Raw genomic sequence first — 14339 nt, 5'->3', positions numbered from 1 at the left:
GGTATGTGTCTGGCGTTATCCTGTTCGAAAACACCAGCGTTATCCTGTTGGAAAACACCCCCTGGAATGCCACTCACGAATGGCTTCACATCTTGTCGAATAACCAGAGTGACGTACAAATTTTCATTCAGGGTGCGTGGGATAACCACGGGGGTGCACCTGCTGTCATGCAAATTCGCACACCAGACCTTAGCTCCAGGTGTAGGTCTGGTGTACCTAGCACTCAGACAGGTTGGTTGCAGGTCCTCAACCTGTAAGTAGGCTGTTTATGTTTTCTTATTGGCAACGTTACGTAGCGCTCTGTATGAAAATCACTGGCTGTGCTGTGTGCAGTCTGTGGCTAGTTTGCATTGTTGTCTGCCATTGTAGTGTTGGGCAGCGGCAGCTGGATGTTAACAGCGCGTAGCGTTGCGCAGTTGGAGGTGAGCCGCCAGCAGTGGTGGATGTGGGGAGAGAGATGGCGGAGTTTTGAAATTTGTAAGACTGGATGTCATGACCTGCTATGTATATTATTAGTTTTCAACACTATTAAGGTAAATACATTGTTTGTTCTCTATTAAAATCTTTCATTTGCTAACTATGCCTGTCAGTAGTTAGTGCCTTCCGTAGTTGGAATCTTTTATTTAGCTGGCAGTAGAGGCGCTCGCTGTATTGCAGTAGTTCGAGTAACGAAGACTTTTGTGAGGTAAGTGATTTGTGAAACGTATAGGTTAATGTTAGTCATGGCCATTCTTTTGTAGGGATTATTGAGAGTCAGATTGCGTTGCGCTAAAAATATTGTGTCAGTTTAAGCACAGTCATGTATAATTGTTCAAAAGGGGACGTTTCATATGTCGACCCTTAGCCGAGGAAACCTCACTGGAATCTTCTGATTTTTTCTTGTGGTTTGTGTAATTAATGTAGCTTTTGTTTATTGCTAGCGCGTAACTATAGAGAGAATTTCCTTTGTAGTTGTAGTTTTTCATTGTTGTACACAGTTGCGGCATGCATGTAGATTTGCACCTAGAATTTCGCAGCTGCGCTTGCAATTAACTAGATATTATTTTCAGTACTATGTTAATGTGTTCTCTCCTTTTTACTCTTCAAAGTGTGCTTTTCTGTGTTGTTGTGTGAAATATTGTGACAATTATGGCGTGTGAAAAACGTAATACTAGGCTCCAAAGTAAACTGAGAAATGACAGTGAAGACGAAAGCAGTGTGTTAGCGCCACCGTGTAATGAATTAACTAATGTTCAAAGTAGTAATCTGGTAATTGTGCATAGGGAAATGGAGCGGGCGGCAAATAATGGCGTAGACAGTGAAACAATTAGTGAACAGGGAAGCATTATCGATCGATCGGTCGGCAACAGTTCGCCGCAGGACAGAATCTCGCAAATACTGTAGATTCAGGTTTTGGGTCCTCACCGTTTTCTCAAATAAGGCAAGACACATTTTCTGCTTATCAAAATGTGAATGTTGCCGGTGCAAATTCACTGCCGAAAAGCACTGAGGAACATGTTTCAGATACCAGTGCATTGTTATTACAATTAATGCAACAAATGGGACAAAAGCTTCAAAAGTTAGACACAATGGAACAACACCAGAGACAATCACAGCAACAGTTAGACACAATGGAACAAAATCTTCAAAAGTTAGACACCACGCTTGAATAAACAATGTATTTACCTTAATAGTGTTGAAAACTCATAATATACGAGGGCAGATCAATAAGTAATGCAACACATTTTTTTTCTGAAACAGGGGTTGTTTTATTCAGCATTGCAATACACCAGGTTATTCCCCAATCTTTTAGCTACACAACACTATTTTTCTACGTAATCTCCATTCAATGCTACGGCCTTACGCCACCTTCAAATGAGGGCCTGTATGCCTGCACGGTACCATTCCACTGGTCGATGTCGGAGCCAACGTCGTACTGCATCAATAACTTCTTCATCATCCGCGTAGTGCCTCCCACGGATTGCGTCCTTCATTTGGCCAAACATATGGAAATCCGACGGTGCGAGATCGGGGCTGTAGGGTGCATGAGGAAGAACAGTCCACTGAAGTTTTGTGAGCTCCTCTCGGGTGCGAAGACTTGTTGTGAGGTTTTGCGTTGTCATGAAGAAGGAGAAGTTCGTTCAGATTTTTGTGCCTGCGAACATGCTGAAGTCGTTTCTTCAATTTCTGAAGAGTAGCACAATACACTTCAGAGTTGATCGTTTGACCATGGGGAAGGACATCGAACAGAATAACCCCTTCAGCGTCCCAGAAGACTGTAACCATGACTTTACCGGCTGAGGGTATGGCTTTAAACTTTTTCTTGGTAGGGGAGTGGGTGTGGCGCCACTCCATTGATTGCCGTTTTGTTTCAGGTTCGAAGTGATGAAGCCATTTTTCATCGCCTGTAACAATCTTTGACAAGAAATTGTCACCCTCAGCAACATGACGAGCAAGCAATTCCGCACAGATGGTTCTCCTTTGCTCTTTATGGTGTTCGGTTAGACAACGAGGGACCCAGCGGGAACAAACCTTTGAATATCCCAACTGGTGAACAATTGTGACAGCACTACCAACCGAGATGTCAAGTTGAGCACTGAGTTGTTTGATGGTGATCCGTCGATCATCTCGAACGAGTGTGTTCGCACGCTCCGCCATTGCAGGAGTCACAGCTGTGCACGGCCGGCCCGCACGCGGGAGATCAGACAGTCTTGCTTGACCTTGCGGCGATGATGACACACGCTTTGCCCAACGACTCACCGTGCTTTTGTCCACTGTCAGATCACCGTAGAAATTCCGCAAGCGCCTATGAATATCTGAGATGCCCTGGTTTTCCGCCAAAAGAAACTCGATCACTGCCCGTTGTTTGCAACGCACATCCGTTACAGACGCCATTTTAACAGCTCTGTACAGCGCTGCCACCTGTCGGAAGTCAATGAAAGTATATGAGACGAAGCGGGAATGTTTGAAAATATTCCACAAGAAATTTCCGGTTTTTTCAACCAAAATTGGCCGAGAAAAAAAATATGTTGCATTACTTATTGAACTGCCCTCGTACATAGCAGGTCATGACATCCAGTCTTACAAATTTCAAAACTCCGCCATCTCTCTCCCCACATCCACCACTGCTGGCGACTCACCTCCAACTGCGCAATGCTACGCGCTGAAAAATTTTATCAAATGATTATTGGCCACTGCCCAAAACAATTTGTAAAATTTTTTTGTGGGGAGCATGGGGGCTATGTAAGAGGGCTGTTTATGTTTTCTTATTGGCAACGTTACGTAGCACTCTGTATGAAAATCACTGGCTGTGGTGTGTGCAGTCTGTGGCTAGTTTGCATTGTTGTCTGCCATTGTAGTGTTGGGCAGCGGCAGCTGGATGTTAACAGCGCGTAGCGTTGCGCAGTTGGAGGTGAGCCGCCAGCAGTGGTGGATGTGGGGAGAGAGATGGCGGAGTTTTGAAATTTGTAAGACTGGATATCATGACCTGCTATGTATATTATTAGTTTTCAACACTATTAAGGTAAATACATTGTTTGTTCTCTATTAAAATCTTTCATTTGCTAACTATGCCTGTCAGTAGTTAGTGCCTTCCGTAGTTTGAATCTTTTATTTAGCTGGCGGTAGTGGCGCTCGCTGTATTGCAGTAGTTCGAGTAACGAAGATTTTTGTGAGGTAAGTGATTTGTGAAAGGTATAGGTTAATGTTAGTCAGGGCCATTCTTTTGTAGGGATTATTGAGAGTCAGGTTGCGTTGCGCTAAAAATATTGTGTCAGTTTAAGCACAGTCATGTATAATTGTTCAAAAGGGGACGTTTCAAACTGAAATCCTTCTATCCAACAGATGGCCATCGCTGGTACCGAGGTAGAACCAGCTTTAATCAGAAAACACACAACAGACCTCCACCCCAGCCTCCAATGAGCTCTCGACTGACACTACTGGAGTGGGAAATTGTAGCGGCTTTTGGTCAGTGGAATGCACGCCACAGGCATCTTCCTCGGAGCTGACCTTCAAGTAACCAGTCTGTACGTTGTGTTACTGCGGTGCCATCTGCTGCTCAAACTGCTGCTGCATACTCAGTGCGATGCGCCAGAGCCATACATCGAACACGATTGTCTTCCATGTCGGTAGTGGAACGTGTCCGTCTGCAGCCGGTCTTCTTGCGACCGTGCTTTCTCGTGATCACCGCTGCCAGCAACCATGTACAGTGGCTACATTTCTGACAAGTCTTTCTGCAGTATTGCAGAAGGTACATCAGGCTCTCGTAGCCCTGTTACACGATCCCGAAGTCAGCGAAGTGTTAAAAATGGCGTTTTGTCTCCTTAAAGGCGTTCATGACTAACATCAACTCATGACGTCCAGTCTCAAAGATAACTAACGCTCACGACCTTACAGCGTGTGTTTGAAGCAAACCTGATTTGGTACCTCATAGTGGCACCACTAGTACCACTCTTATAAAATTGGCACTAAATTGTAATAGACATTACCTTCCAGATATAGAAACACGCCTACGAACTTTCGTTTATGTGGCACAACTCTTTCCAAGTGTGTGTGTGTGTTTGTGTGTGTGTGTGTGTTTTTTTTTTTTTTTTCATCCGTCAATATAAGATTCGTCAAATTAAATCGGGTGATGCTGAGGGGATTAGATTAGGAAATGAGACACTTAAAGTAGTAAAGGAGTTTTGCTATTTAGGGAGTAAAATAACTGATGATGGTCGAAGTAGAGAGGATATAAAATGTAGACTGGCAATGGCAAGGACATAGTTTCTGAAGAAGAGAAATTTGTTAACATCGAGTATAGATTTAAGTGTCAGGAAGTCGTTTCTGAAAGTATTTGTATGGAGTGTAGCCATGTATGGAAGTGAAACATGGACGATAACCAGTTTGGACAAGAAGAGAATAGAAGCTTTCGAAATGTCGTGCTACAGAAGAATGCTGAAGATAAGGTGGGTAGATCACGTAACTAATGAGGAGGTATTGAATAGGATTGGGGAGAAGAGAAGTTTGTGGCACAACTTGACTAGAAGAAGGGATCGGTTGGTAGGACATGTTTTGAGGCATCAAGGGATCACAAATTTAGCATTGGAGGGCAGCGTGGAGGGTAAAAATCGTAGAGGGAGACCAAGAGATGAATACACTAAGCAGATTCAGAAGGATGTAGGTTGCAGTAGGTACTGGGAGATGAAGAAGCTTGCACAGGATAGAGTAGCATGGAGAGCTGCATCAAACCAGTCTCAGGACTGACGACCACAACAACAACAATATAAGATTCATGCTAACTTTGTGATATTGTAGCTCTAAGGATGATAATAATGTATGGGATTACATGGTGCTCTGCGTTTCGCATAAACGTAAAGCATGGAAGTGTCAATCAATGGAACGGCATCATTCATGACCCCGAGAAAGCCAAAACAGCACAAAAGGAGATTTTCATCACTAAATACATTTTGAGAACAGAGTGTTGGGACGAAAAGGGCGTCCAACCTATCGACTTTACTTCTAGAGAAGAGACTGAAACTGCAGCGGCTACTGCCAAAGTCTTCGCCGATCAGGCGGCAGCGTTCAAAACGAACCGAGTGGTTGTTTTCAGTGGCACTGTGCTTCTTCATGATAACGATCGTCCTCATTCCGGTGCGTTGACGAAGAATTGGTTTGGCTCTGGAAATTGAATGTTTTTGTAGATCCAATACGCACCCCAGACTTGCTTTCGAATGATTACTATCGGTTTAAAAAATTGGAGGAATATTTTGGTAGATTTCGCTATAGAGGTGAAAAAGTACTGAAAGATGTCGGTCGTGAACGGTCGAATAACTTGACGGCAACTGTGTCTGGTGAAGGCATAGGAAAGCTTCAGGAGCGTCACAAAAAACCTTTAAAATTCACGAGTGACTACGTAGAAAAGTATCTATCGATGCAGTACAGTAAGTTTTATGTCATTATACGGAATGAAAATGTCTGCCACAAAATTTCTTTTTCTTTCAGCACGATCATCGTAGTTTTATCATGTCAGATCTCCCCTATGACACAAAAAGTTATCTTTATGTTAGTTTATTCTGTGATATCCCTAGTATCGTTTCCTTGAAACTGTTGGTCCTTCTTTAATAGCTGTCTTGTTCCATCTGCAATTTTTTGCCTGTTGCATTCTTCGTAAACGCAACGCCCTCCACTGTCTGCGTTATATTCCTTGATGAATGCTCCTCCTTCGTTCATGTCTTCAAAACTTTAATTTTGGATGATGCTCAGCGTGCGTTCCCTCCATAAAACGTAAAGGCTATAAAAAAACTGTATTTCTGTTTGAGACTAGTGAAACAAATTATTCTGCGAATTGTACGCTGAAGGGGGCAGATAAAATCATAGCAGTGAAACTCAATACAGAAATGATCATCATGCAGCGTCACAGATTTACATTGACGTCAAAATGCGCGCAAACGGATGTTCAACGGAAACGCTACACTCAGCCCTGGTGTGGGTATTTACCAATTACAGCAACGCTACGTTTCCGTTGCGCTGGAGTGGGGGTGGTCAACAAAGGCTCCGGAAAACCTGGGGAATAGCGGGCAATGTTTGTTTACTGGGTGCTTGCTGGAAAATGGCTTGTTTGGCCACTCGGGATATACGTTTCGAGCGCTGCCGGCTTGCTCTGAAATACGTGTACTACACTGCTACGCTCATTTTCACAAGAGCGATCCGGCAGCCCCTGAGTATGGCATTCTTTCACACTGCTTATCCTCACTGCCGTTTCTAACGCCTCTGTCACTTGAAATTATATTTACAATTGAGTAGTCTCATCTACTCCACTTCCTTTACCGTTCAGGCTACCTATGGTTACGTTCTGGATTTACAAGTAACTGCAATATTCATTACTTCACTTCTTTACAACATAACTGGTAATGTGGCAGAGGCACCGTAATCCTAAAAAAAAAAGATAAAGAAAGGACTGTGTAAAATCGTGATACATTGATACCACGAACTGTGTACCTGACTAGAACGGTTTTGTATCCGAGAACAATGACCTAAGTAAATACCTGTTTTACAATTATTCAGATCAACAAATTTGATAATTAGATGGAAGAGTGATATGTACTGAAATACGAACGTTTATGGTTAATCTTTATCGTGATCAATATTGATACCGAATGAAACTACAAGTTAACTGTTAGCAATCCCCATTTACATTATTTACTTCCACAACGCGTTTCGGAAGTTTACCATCCGCCATTAGATGAATTTATGTTGACTAACAAGCAGTCAATGAACACTGGGGACACTGCCACACGTTGCCCCAAGGTCATAACACAACACATACCTTCCACATTAACTCAGATGTCCATCTGATGACAGAGGTTTAAATCTCTGATACGCATCAAGGATATAAATAAATAGTGATGGGTGACAGTTGACATTTTTTCCCGACGTAGTAAGATTACCAAACTATATATGCACTTACGCACTACAATTGCAGAAACATGCGTTAAGAAAGGTTAAATTCTGCTGCCTTGTAAACAAAACGATACATTACAGACGAAGTGTGTAGGCCACAGAAAGTGGATTAGCACTGGCAAAGAGGGTGTTCCCCGCCAAAAGAAGGCAGTTACTGCCAAAGATCGGTCTTCAACTCAGGAATCCTTTTCTGAGAATGTGCGTCTATAGCACAGCACCGTATGGTAGTGTGTCATGCTTCTGGATAAACCGAAAAGGAAGAGAATCTAAGCTTTTTGAAGGTGATGCCACAAAAGGATGTTGAAAGTTGAGTGGACCGATAAGGTAAGTAATGAAGAAGTTCTACATAGAATCGATGAAGAAAGAAACAGACGGAAAACACTGGCAAGAAAAAGCGACAGCATAATAGGACATCTGTCAAGACATCAGAGAATGACTTACAAGGTAGTAGAGGGAGCTATAGCGGGTAAAAATTCTGGAGGAAGACAGAGATTGGCCTATTCGGAAAGTAAGTTCCGATCGGTCACGAAATGGAAACCACACTGACAATCCGATGAAGCTTTGCACAGATGTGTTAGAAAATGTTTGTAGTAAGCCTGTCCATTGCGTCACGTCGCTCTTTTTAGTTCTGAGCGCACAGTAAGCATGTAAGGATGCCTAGAAAATGGTGTCATCCGCCAAGTATGAGGGCCTGGTGAGAAATTTTGCCTGAAGCTATGCAGCCCACATAACATAATTCTCATGCGTTTCATTCTTCAACACAATTCTCAGCCTCATTCTGCAGGGGCAATAAAAATGCTCCTGCAGAGTTTTCTATGGGAAGTGTTTGATGACACACAATATAGCCCAAAATTGGTTTCCACTGAGTGAGTGTCATCTCTGCTGACATCAATTGCTGTCTATGATAACAATATTTTGGCACATACAGCTGCAGACCAGCACAGAGAATTAGCGACGGTATTGCAAAGTTGGTACAATGCTACGACAATGTCTATGAAGGGGCGGCGACTATGTAAATAAGCAGCTGGAAGTTTTAGCTAACTGTTGCAAATAAAACATACATCATTTTTACATTTTCTGGCCAATCGATCGGAACTACCTTCCAAATACTCCTTGTACCTGAAGGCATGGAGTGCAGATCCTGGTCTGAGATGAAAACACTGGCTTAGAAAAGGAAATCGTGGTGGGCCACATGGAATCAGCCAGAAGGAAGATGAGTCAAAAACGAAAAATTATAAATGTACATTATATATATATACTGACCATTCAAAAGAAACAGCCCAGTACAAAAGAGGAACTGTTTACAGATTGAAATACTTCATTAGCATTTTATAATTCCAACGATAACAATGCACATACGATTTCTGCTTGTTTCTCTTCAATATTTTATCATATATTGTTAAGAATATCGTGGGACAGGTATCTCTCCTGTCTGTGGGAAAGCGTGTTTCACGTTTTAAAAGTTTTCTTTACTTCATACGAATTTAAAAACGTCAGTGCACCAATGTCGATAGCAGAATCGTCCACCAAATATTACTGTGATTTCCAGTCAAACCCTGGGTTGATATCACAAATCAAACGCTTGCTTGCATTTTACTTACTGTAAACACTGTCTCCTACATAACGTAATCTTAGATTTCAGAATACACTCCAAAGAAAGAACTTCTATCAACAGTGATTTCCATAAGACTGCCGTAGAATTAATGTGTAGACCTACAATTTGGCCGTAATTTTTTTTCCGCACAAGTTTTAATGGAAGCGTCATTGGTGTTCTCTCTTTCGCAACTCCGTGTAAAATATCATAAAACTATGATTACAGATATCTGTAGATTCATTGATTTCTTCGGTGAAAATAAAAAATTTGTGGTGGAAAAAGATTTACTCTTAAGATAATACTGCCTGCCGTTCTGGGAAAATTCCTTGTCGACGAACTGGCGAGTAAACGTTCGTATTTCCACTCACATTTGCATTGGTTTACATCGCTATCTCTTAAGTCAGTTTTAAGAATGACGGTTCAGATGACACTAGCTTTCTACGAATTGACTTGACTGTTTCAGTGTATCATCGTAATATGGTAAAGATAACTTCTCAACACTTTCCAGTCTGTTATAGCACCACAGAAACGCATCAAGCCATCCGCCCCACCAGTTAAAATAGCGGTGGTAACAGTGCTCCCAGTAACATCTCCATGAAAATCTTTACTCTTGAGCTTTAAAGAACATACCACTTATAGGGGGGCCAGGCAGGTTGATAATCTCTATCTTATATAACATAAAATTTAACCATAAGATAGGTATCTCTTATCAGAAACTACTGAGAATAAAAATTTCTAAAATATATGGCTTGTACCACTTTAACAGAAGAACTTCTAAAATGTTGACTAATCTTAAGATGATTATCTTAGTAAAAATTGGGCATTGAAATAAGAAACTGTCTACCGTTTTCTATATACATAAGGCTCTAACTTCTCTGAAATTTACAAAACAGCAAAATCCCTGTTTTAAAAATGCACAATGCACAGATTAGTGCATTCTGCTATTTTGAACAAATTCTGACATTTAGAAGCTGAGAAAAAGTACATTTCATATCTATGAGTATCCTGTGCATCTTTTCTTACTATCTAATCCTCTGCCATGTTCCAATGTCTTTTCTTTCCCTTGTATCCTGCCTTCAGCCGTTGCAGCCTCGTAACCATTCACTTTTCTATTTGACCTACACACCCCAGATTAGTGATAGTTACATTTTCTCCTTATGGCCTTTATTCCTCAACTCCTTTGGAAGCTTTTGAATCTCCACTTCCTAACTAACTGACGAATCTTACCTTCTTCAACTGTTCACATTCTTGGAAAACCTTGAGAACACCTGCAATCTCCAAGCCTTCACTGCTACTACTGTTGTTTGGAATACAGTTTTCTGCATGTTTAGTTTTATTTTTATTTTCACATCTGCAATGTTTAGACTTGACATCAATACCTTAAACGTATTTTGTGTCCACATTTGTACACATTGTTACACAGATCAGGGTTGTATGGCCCTAACTTGGCAGGATCCATGGAAGGTGGATGAAATATCACAGGTGCTTTTATTTTCTGCTCCAGTCTCTTCTGTAGAACGATCCATACATTGTATAGCGACATCTTCATAAACAGTACCAGTATATTCAACATATTTGGCAAATGTAAGAGGAGAAGGAGGAAAATTCATTAGGCCACACAGCACTGCAAAATCCGCTGCACCTTTACCAACAGCCCTCAGTGCATGGACCAAACATAAATTTATGAAATATACCTTTGATCTTGTGTTGTCGCATTTCTGTGAGACAGGTGAATTACAGAATGCGATACTAAAATCATACTGTTCAAATTTTAACTTGAATGCAGTAGCAAGTCCAAACTAAGTTATTTCGTTTTTAAATTTTTATGATGATCCCTACACATGGGTTTTATATTCCTAATGAACTAGATTTGGAGTATATATTAACGGGACATAAATTTACAGTATAATGAAGTAAATTGCAGCTACACACAAAACAAGTAATACTTTCAGGCATACTCAAACTAAACCATGAACAAAACAAAAGCAAAGTAAACACATGAAGATCAAAGGGTGATCTTGTTCTTATTGATATTTTATGTAGTGCAGCTAACGCAATAGTATTGCTGGTGTCTAACAAATATGCCCACGGAGGCGCATGATTAAAAAAAAAAAAAAACAATTTTAGACCTAGAACTATAACCGAACGTGGTCAATCCCACTTAATGTTTTGTTTAAATCAATGAGTAAACCAGAAATAAGGCAATTAGATATATATGTCAGACATCACTGGGACGGGAAAATTCTGTGGTTTGAGATCAATGAAAAGATTTAAAATTTCAAGATTTCAAATTGTGTGGAGCGCCTTAATCTGGACGTTACTGCGCCGGCCGCGGTGGTCTAGCGGATCTAGGCGCTCAGTCCGGAACCGCGCGACCGCTACGGTGGCAGGTTCGAATCCTGCCTCGGGCATGGATGTGTGTGATGTCCTTAGGTTGGTTAGGTTTAAGTAGTTCTAAGTTCTAGGGGACTTATGACCACAGATGTTGAGTCCCATAGTGCTCAGAGCCATTTGAACCATTTTTTTGGACGTTACTGCTTTCGCTTTAAGACCCAGCAACTTTAATATCTCCGGTATTTCGTGCAAGACGCATACTACACAAGTTAAATTCATTTCTTTGGGACAGAAAAGCATTACTCCAGCCTTTATGCGGCTACATTGATGACCTTGATGAACTTTTATTCCTTTTCTCCACTAATCTATGAAGCGCCTAAAGCAAGCTAAGGCTGTAACCCAAAGGACGGTTTGAACACCACAGTGTTCCACTAAGCCTAGAGTCGTGACAGGTGCTATGCCTTTGCTTTCCTCCGATCACTTTATGCGATATGGCGTTTCTCCTATCCACCGATACCTAGAATTTAAACCGCTAAAATATTAAAATTCGAACATGTCTTCAAAAACACTCCGTTAATATTTCTTTGGATTATCATGCTACTCTCTGTGTCACTAAGGTAAATGTCATAGATAGCTGCATATCAATCACAAGTAAGTAATTTTTACTTAAGCAATGCAGAACGAACAATTCTGGGAACGTCGTTATAAATGTATCTGACTAAGTTAAAGTAATGCAAACGGGCTACAAAAATGTTTTGCTACAAGATTTTTCTCTATATAAAGATATGGTAACGATCAGCGTGTGTGTGTGTGTGTGTGTGCGTGTCCTCATTAACTTCTGCACCGATTTCAACTAAACGTGATACACGTGTAGTACACGTATCCTTTATACGCCACCTGCCTGTCGGTGTTCAGGAGATATGACGTCATAAACAATGAAATGCGAGAAAAACTGCCGGATCGTGTATCACTCTTAAATTTATTAGTCCTGTGCTACTAAATATCTTCGTAATAAATTTTTAACACTGTATCCACATATGCCGCTAAATGCACCTACGAAATTTAGTAGGGGTACCACAGATAGTTCAGGATATATGATGTCATACGTACTGAGATGCGTGAAAACATGCCGCATCATGTATGAAGTTTTAATACATTTACTCTTTGCTACTAACGCACTCCCATAGTCAAGTCAACTTAAGAAAATCCTTGACACCAGGCAACGCTTTTTGCAGCTTTCAGCTGCAAAGAGCAACCGGATATAGGCGGAAACCAATGCCATCTATGGGGCTATGAAGATTCCTTGCATAGAGATGTTTACCAAATCGATTTGTAGACAAGCGAAGCAGCTGCGTCCAGGGCACAGAAACTTTCCGGGACCATCTCACACCGAGTCTACTGGAGGAGTACGTACAATGTTCCGTTTCCAATAGAAAATCGTCAAAATGAATCTCCAGGCTTGCGGGGTTTCTCAGGCAGCAAATTGTTAAGAAATGCTCTTGCATGCATGCGCTAGCTCTGAGGTGTCCTGCCATATTAAAAAATTAAACTTACAGCACGTTCTCACATTTGTGGAAATGTGCATATTTTCGGCATATCCAGGTACGTGACGTTTTTGTCATCTTCTTTTGCTTAATAGAGAAATATTCACGACGAATGGTGTGAAACTGTAGGTCTGGAGAGGCTGTCCCATGACGACTGTAATATATCGCTGCTGTGTTTCCTACTTTCGCAGGTCATGGCGGTCAACATTTTCACTGAAACAGAAAGTGAATGACAACTCTTATCTTTTCATCTGTAAGCACGAAACGGTTTCACAAAACTCTATACTGTGCTATTTATCACCATCATGGAAGTCTGATTGTGTCTGATCCTGTATGGGTTCGAAGACGAAGGTTGCGGTAAAATACGCCAGACACACAGTGAGGAATGGAAACTTTCGGCTAGAACGACATCTAGACTTCTGTGCAGATCATGGAAAACCTGTGCAGAAAATGCTCTTCGTCTTGGTGGAACACAGGGAGCGAATAGTGTCTCAAATTTGTTGCTGCTGTCGCTGCATGCAGTGCAGCACTTCTAACACAACTGTCCCTGAAGCATTCGTAGTTTTCTTAACGTACACTCATCGAAAATGTTTTGCATTACCCCGGTTCCCAGAACTTCTGCAGATAGGCGTTGACTCTATATATTGTATAACATACACAGAACTTCCGAAGATAGGCGTTGAATCTAGATATTGTATCACATACAAAGTCACTTTGACTGTTCAGAGATGTCACTAAACAAGGCCAAAGACGTAAACAACTACGCATGAGCAGCGCCTATAAGACGGAGGGGGTCCGACAACCGATCAGTTCCAGTCATTCCACCATGAAGGAGGTACACAGCTCATGTTGTCTGTAGTTCAACCATGCCTAGTTGGTCAATACCGCGGTTCGATCGCTTCCGCATTGTTACTTTGTGCCAGGAAGGGCTCTCAACAAGGGAAGTGTCCAGGCGTCTCGGAGAGACAGCCTCGTTCACGCCACCCTAGGGCTACTACTGCATTGGATGACCTACCTATGGATTATGACTCCTAGGAACCCTGACAGCAACGTTACCATGTTGAATAATGCTTTTCGTACAGCCACAGGTCGTCGTGTTACGTCTGAAACTGTGCACAATAGCCTGCATGATGCTCAACTTCACTCCCGACGTACATGGAGAGTTCCTTCTGTGCAACGACCACACCTTGCAGCGCGGTACAGATGGGGCTAACAACATGCCGAATGGACCGCTCAAGATTGGCATCACGTTCTCTTCACCGATGAGTGTCGCATATGCCTTTAACCAGACCACCGACGAAGACGTGTTTGGAGGCAACCCGGTCAGGCTGAACGCCTTAGACACACTGTCCAGCGAGTGCAGCAAGGTGGAGTTTCCCTGCCGTTTTGGGGTGGCATCATGTGGGGCCGACGTACGCCGCTGGTGGTCATGGAAGGTGCTGTAACAG

The sequence above is a fragment of the Schistocerca nitens genome, chromosome 6 (genome assembly GCF_023898315.1).
Source record: "Schistocerca nitens isolate TAMUIC-IGC-003100 chromosome 6, iqSchNite1.1, whole genome shotgun sequence".
NCBI lineage: Eukaryota > Metazoa > Arthropoda > Insecta > Orthoptera > Acrididae > Schistocerca > Schistocerca nitens.
The sequence above is the reverse complement of the archived record's forward strand: the minus strand, read 5'-3'. Positions refer to the sequence as shown.